The sequence below is a fragment of the Sorex araneus genome, chromosome 2, assembly GCF_027595985.1.
Source record: "Sorex araneus isolate mSorAra2 chromosome 2, mSorAra2.pri, whole genome shotgun sequence".
Taxonomy (NCBI): domain Eukaryota; kingdom Metazoa; phylum Chordata; class Mammalia; order Eulipotyphla; family Soricidae; genus Sorex; species Sorex araneus.
Genome location: NC_073303.1, coordinates 189,554,156 through 189,561,029, shown reverse-complemented (window position 1 = coordinate 189,561,029; position 6,874 = coordinate 189,554,156).

Genomic DNA, 6,874 nt, shown 5'->3' with positions numbered 1-6,874 from the left:
ACCACGGTGGCTGCGTGCAAGGCCAGCACCTCCATTTATTGTCTTTCTGATCCCCATTTCACTATTTGAAACAGTGATCATAACTAACTGCAAATGCTAACCAGTTTGTGGGATAGACAGATAGGAACCATGTCCTAAATTCATTTAGTATTCCTTCTAGCTTGAACATTGGTCGACGGGGTTTAAAATTTAGAAGAAGAAGGGCTGTAGCGATTGCACAGTGGGTAGGGCGTTTGCCTTGCACGCGGTCGACCCAGGTTCGATTCCCAGCATCCCATATGGTTCCCTGAGCAGCACCAGGGGTAATTCCTGAGTGCAGAGCCAGGAGTAACCCCTGTGCATTGCCGAGTGTGACCTAAAAAAAGGAAAAATAAAAAGTAAATAAAATTTAGAAGAAGAAACCTCATGTCTTATATTTTGAAATTTAGAAGATGAAACCTCTAACGCTAATAGTTGCTGTGAAGGTGTTATGTAAATATGCATTTGATAAAGGCTCATTTTGGAAATGTCTGCTGTGGAAGTCACTTGCTGCACTGGGGGAATCAGCAGGAAGCAATAACACAGCAGGTAGGGCGTTTGCCTTGCACGCAGCCCACCCGGGTTCGATTCCCAGCATCCCATATGGTCAGCATCCCACCTGTCCAGGAAGAAGCAGCCGCCAGGACGCTGCTCTGAACAGCCACACTGAGCATCGAACTGGAGGCCTTACGCTTGCCGGGCAAGCTCTGAGCTGTCCCTTGGGCCCAAATGAGTGTTGCTTTAGAATATGTGTGATCCACAAGCGACTAGGAATCCCGCGGCTCTCTCTTGCCGCCTGTGTTTGGTGGTCTCTCACCGCTTTCCCACCCAGGACGGCCGATGCCGTGGGCGGACGAAGGAGGAAACGAGCAAGAGCCAGGCTGGTTGGTGATCAGTTGCCGTTGATTCTGTCCCCCCCACATGCCTGTTCCAATCTCACCAAACCCCTCAATCCCAGCTCCTCCGTCTCCCTTGCTCTGACTCTGGTGGTGTCTCTTTGGTCTCTTTCTTGTCTCTCTCAACCTCCCAACCCAGTCCTAGGGTAGCACAATCAACATATCAGAGCCTTCCCATGGTTGTTTTGATCTGCATCTCTCTGATGATTAGTGATGCAGAGCACTTTTTCATGTGCCTTTTGGCCATTCGTATTTCTTCCTTGGTAAAGTTTCTGTTCATTTCTTCGCCCCATTTTTTGATGGGGTTGGATGTTTTCTTCTTGTAGAGTTCAACCAGTGCTTTATATACCATTGATATCAACCCCTTATCTGATGGGTATTGTGTAAATATCCTTTCCCATTCTGTGGATAGTCTTTGGATTCTGGTCACTGTATCTCTTGCGGTGCAGAAGCTTTTTAGTTTAATGTAGTCCCATTTGTTGATCTCTGTTTTTACTAGATTGCTTAGTTCCGTGTCACCTTTGAAGATACCTTTATCTTCAATATCGTGGAGGGTTTCGCCGACCTTGTCTTCAATGTACCTTATGGTTTGTGGTCTAATGTTGAGGTCTTTAATCCATTTTGATCTGACTTTTGTGCATGGTGTCAGGTCAAGGTCTAAACCCATTTTTTTGCATGTGGTTGTCCAGTTGTGCCAGCACCATTTGTTAAAGAGGCTTTCCTTGCTCCACTTCACATCTCTTGCTCCCTTATCAAAGATTAGATGATCATACATTTGGGGTTGTGTGTAGGGATATTCCACCCTGTTCCATTGGTCTACGGCTCTGCCTTTGTTCCAGTACCATGCTGTTTTAATTGTTACTGCTTTGTAGTAAAGATTGAGGTTGGGGAGGGTGATGCCTCCCATCATCTTTTTCCCAAGAATTGTTTTAGCTATCCTTGGACGTTTGTTATTCCATATGAATTTTAGGATTGCTTGATCCTCACACCACAGAGACTGGCACACATCCAAAAGAACAAAAGCAACCGCTGTTGGAGAGGATGTGGGGAGAAAGGGACCCTTCTACACTGCTGGTGGGAATGCCGGCTAGTTCAGCCCTTTTGGAAAACAGTATGGACGACTCTCAGAAAACTAGAGGTTGAGCTCCCATTTGACCCAGCAATACCACTGCTGGGAATATATCCCAGAGAGGCAAAAAAAGTACAATCGAAACAACATCTGCACATGTATGTTCATCGCAGCACTGTTTACAATAGCCAGAATCTGGAAAAAACCCGAATGCCCCAAAACGGATGACTGGTTGAGGAAACTTTGGTACATCTATACAATGGAATACTATGCAGCTGTTAGAAAAAAGGAAGTCAAGAATTTTGTAGTTAAGTGGATGGGCATGAAAAGTTTCATGCTGAGTGAAATGAGTCAGAAAGAGAGAGACAGACATAGAAAGACTGCACTCATCTATGGTATATAGAATATCAGAGTGGGAGACTAATACCCAAGAACCGTAGAAATAAGTACCAGGAGGTTGACCCCATGGCTCCGAGGCTGGCCTCACGTTCCGGGGAAAGGGCAACTCAGAGAAGCGATCACCAACTACACTGTAGTTGAAGGCCATGTGGGGGAAGGGAGTTGCGGGCTGAATGAGGGCTAGAGACTGAGCACAGCGGCCACTCAACACCTTTATTGCAAACCACAACAGCTAATTAGAGAGAGAGAACAGAAGGGAATGCCCTGCCACAGTGGCAGGGTGGGGTGGGGGGGAGATGGGAGTGGGGAGGGTGGGAGGGACGCCGGGTTTACGGGTGGTGGAGAATGGGCACTGGTGAAGGGATGGGTTCCCGAACTTTGTATGAGGGAAGTATAAGCACAAAAGTGTATAAATCTGTAACTGTACCCTCACGGTGATTCTCTAATTAAAAATAAATAAATTATAAAAAGGAAAAAAAAAAACATATCAGAGCCTTCCCTGATCGCCTGCAGCCAGGAGATCAGGCTCAAGAGCAAAATACCACCTGGGGTTTTTTCTCCTTTCCTTACTCCAGTAACTTAATTAACATCTTAATTCTAACATCTTAATTAGCATCTTAAGAGATACATTAAGCTTATAGGGTGGCTCTCCTGAGGACATCTTGCTGTGATTCTCAGACGACAGTGCTCAGGCCAGATTAATCCTTCCTAACCCTAGCAGGGTCCTAATCTAGTTGTTAATTTTTTTCTTTTCTTTTTGGGTCACACCTGGCAATGCACAGGGGTCGCTCCTGGCTCTGCACTCAGGAATTACTCCTGGTGGTGCTCAGGAGACCATAGGGGATGCTGTGAATCGAACCCAGGCCGGCTGCGTGTAAGGCAAATGCCCTCCCTACCTGCTGTGCTAAGTGTGGCCCCAACACCCCCTCCTCCAAACCTCAAAGTTCTTCAGCAGCTGAGAGAGCAGGTCTGCTGATGAAACACAGAAGGCAAATTTATATGGGGATCTATAATAATGGAATCTACAAAATAAATGTGGAAATGACCTTCCTGACCTTTAGGATTCAGCAAAAGCCAGAGGTGAATGTTTGAGCCGCCTAGAGTGAGTCCTCCCAAGTCTCCTTGAGAAACTGCTCCTCGGGATGGGGACACACAGGTCATGCCAAGTACACATGGTCTCCCAGCTCAGACCAGCTGTGTTTCCAATGCGGGGACTTGGAGAATTTTCCCATTCCACTTTATTTGGAGTCCTGGATCCCTGCCCAGTGATTGTTGGCGAATGCAATGTGAGGGTCTGAGATGAGATGCCTCGGCCCCCCTGGCAGTGTTGGAGACCTCCAGGGCCAGACCCCATGATTCTCTCGGGCCTTGAATGTGCGGGCAATGGAACCGCGATCCTTGCCATGCGAGGCCTTGGCCTGGCCGCCTCTCCTGTCTCTCTGGCCCCCCACAGATGCAGCTGGAAACAGAGAACCTGAGCTACATGGAATACAGATAAGTGCCAGAATGGCATTTCCTGCCACAGGAGCTCATGGTAAGGAAGAGGGGGCAGCGCTTACAGGTAATAAAGTGTTGGGGCTGGAGTGATAGCACAGCGGGTAGAGCGTTTGCTTTGCACGCGACCGACTCGGGTTCAATTCCCAGCATCCCATATGGTCCCCTGAGCACCGCCAGGAATAATCCCTGAGTGCAGAGCCAGGAGTGACCCCTCTGCATCACCAGGTGTGACCCAAAAAGCAAAAATGAATGAATGAATGAATAAATAAAATTCCCCAAACCAAAAAAGCAAAAAACAAAATGTGAGGAATGACTTGAAATACTTAAAATATTTTCTTAAAAAAAATTAAATTACCATGAGACATACAGTTACAAAGTTGTCCATAATTGGGTTTCAGTCATACAATGTTCCCACATTCATTCCTTCACCAGACATTTCCCACCACCAATGTCTCCAGTTTCCCGCCTTCCACCTCCTAGCCCCAATCTGCGTCTAAGGAAGACACTTTCTCTCTCTCTCTGGCTTTCTCCTTTTGGTACAGGTACTGAAAGGTTTTTAATGTTTGTCCCTTTACCTACTTTCAGCACCCAATTCTTGTTCAGAGTGATTATTTCTAATTGTCTTTGTCATAGTGGTCCCTTCTCTGTCCTAACGGCCCTCTCCCTCTTCTCCCCCACTTGTGACAAGCATCCAACCATGGGTATGTCCTCCTGGCACTCATTTTTATTGTTCTTGGGTAATAAAGCACGTTGTGTTTTTTATATCCCACAAATAAATGCAATCATTCTATGTCTGTCCTTCTCCTCCCGACTCATATCACTCAGCATGAACCTCTTCATGTCCATTCATTCACAAGCAAATTTTGTGACTTCATTCTTCCTGCTGGCTGCGTAGTATTCCATTGTGTATATGTACCATAGTTTCTTTAACCAGTTGTCTGTTCTTGAGCACTCAGGTTATTTCCAGATTCTGGCTGTTGTGAATAGTAAAGCATAGGATAACATTGGTTTGTCATTTCTCCCTGGTCTCAGGGAGCTTAGGTTTATTGGCTTAGACCCATCACAGTGCTCCCAAGGCACTCCCATTCCTCTGCATTTATCTCTCTTCTGTGTTCTGCTGTAATCTCTCTTCTGTGCTCTGCTTCTCCAACCAATCAATCAATCACCTTTATCCCCAAATCAGACGCTGTTGACTTGTGGGGATGGATCCTTCTAGGTACTCTGGATTTGTATTTGTAACTGAAATATTGTTTTTCTCTTCTCCTTATGTCCTTTGCACAGTTACTTAGAGCAATGTCCTTTTTGTATAGACATAGAAAGACAGTTAATGTTATGCTTTTGTAACTTGGGAGTTAATTGGCTCCAAATAATATTCAAACCTAGGCATGTTTTCTCAACTTAAGCGTCAGTTTCCCTTAGTTCCTAGCACCCCAACAGCAGGGTCCTGAAAGGGACTGGATGGACCCAGGGAAAGCTGTGAGCTACCCTGACATCGAAATGGACCTGGCCAAAGTGCCACAATATTTCACTATAAGTTAAGAGCATGGTCATGAACAAATTCTGTCATGATCCAAAGAGTTACAACTGGATTAGGACCCTGCTAGGGTTAGGAAAGACTAATCTGACCTGAGCACTGTAGTCTGGGATCTATAGCGAGATGCCCCCAGGAGAGCCACCCTACAAACTTAATGTATCTCTTGCTGTGTCCATACAAAATGACTAATGTTAAGAAGTAGAATTAAGATGAATGTTTAAATGGTTGTAGGACTAAGGAATGGAGAAACACACCTCGAGGTGGTATTTTGCCCTTGAGCAGATCTCCTGATTACAGGAGATCTTTGTCTTATTTTAGAAGAGCTCCCTCAGAAGGAAGGGCTCTCATATTTTGACAGTGCTACCTGAACTGGGTGTAGAGGCTACCCCTCAATGCCCAGAAGTTGGGTGCGAGACCAAGGCTGCAAGACAGAGCGTGGGGAGACTAGCCTGGGGACAGGAATGAGCAGCAGTGTGAGGCTGGGATGGGGAGCTTAGTGAGACTGGGACAGGCATGTGAGGAGAATGGAATAAACGGCAACTGATCACCAACCAGCCTGGTGGCCCCGTTCCCTCCTCCATGCGTCTGTTGGTGGCAGCTGCAGGCCAGACTGGGGAAGCGTCTCATGGCCACTGAATGCACATGGTGGGCAAGAAAGACTGTATGCTGTTGCCGTTCACTTACTTAGTGATTGCACAGTAAAGCACTTAAATTTTTTTTAAATGCTGTCCTCTGGGGGGCTTGTAGAGGAGAAACATCACTTTTGGGTGCAGCGTTCTATGTCCTTGGAGTGGACTAAGGGATTGGAAATTGCTGAGCTACCAGTGTGTGAGAAGGGAGACTGACTGTGATTAAAAACAAACAAACAAACAAACTTTTTTTTGTTGTTTTGGGATCACACCTGGCAGTGTCCAAGGGTTACTCCAGGCTCTGTGCTCAGGGATCACTCCTTTGCAGGCTGAAGGACCATATGGGATGCTGGGGATTGAACCTGGGTCAGCCTCATACAAAGCAGATGCCCTACCGGCTAAACTATCACTCTGACCTGTGATGGTTGAGGCCATGGTGGGGCTAGGTTACAGGATGGGCCAGGGTGGTGCTGGTGTTTCCCGACTATTAGCCCACTCTTTGCTGAGCACTGAGGGTCTTCTTATGACCCACCCTTGCCACTGTGCAGAGCAGCAGCGGTGAGCCCCTTGAATCTATAGAAAAACACCAGGTCATTGGTTGGTTGTAGTTGATGGTGGAACATGAGTCACATGTGGGCTGAGGGGGGCTTTTAAGTCAAATGGATTTTATTGACTGCATTCGTGTTCTGAATGTCGAGGGATGAGGAAACTTGACATTCACTCGATGCGTTTTTCCAAAGAGATCAGCCACGAGGACGTCTCATCCATCTCTTCACATTGAGGAGCGTGTTGGCAGACATTAGCTCTCTAAGTCTTTAGGTTTCTGCTGACC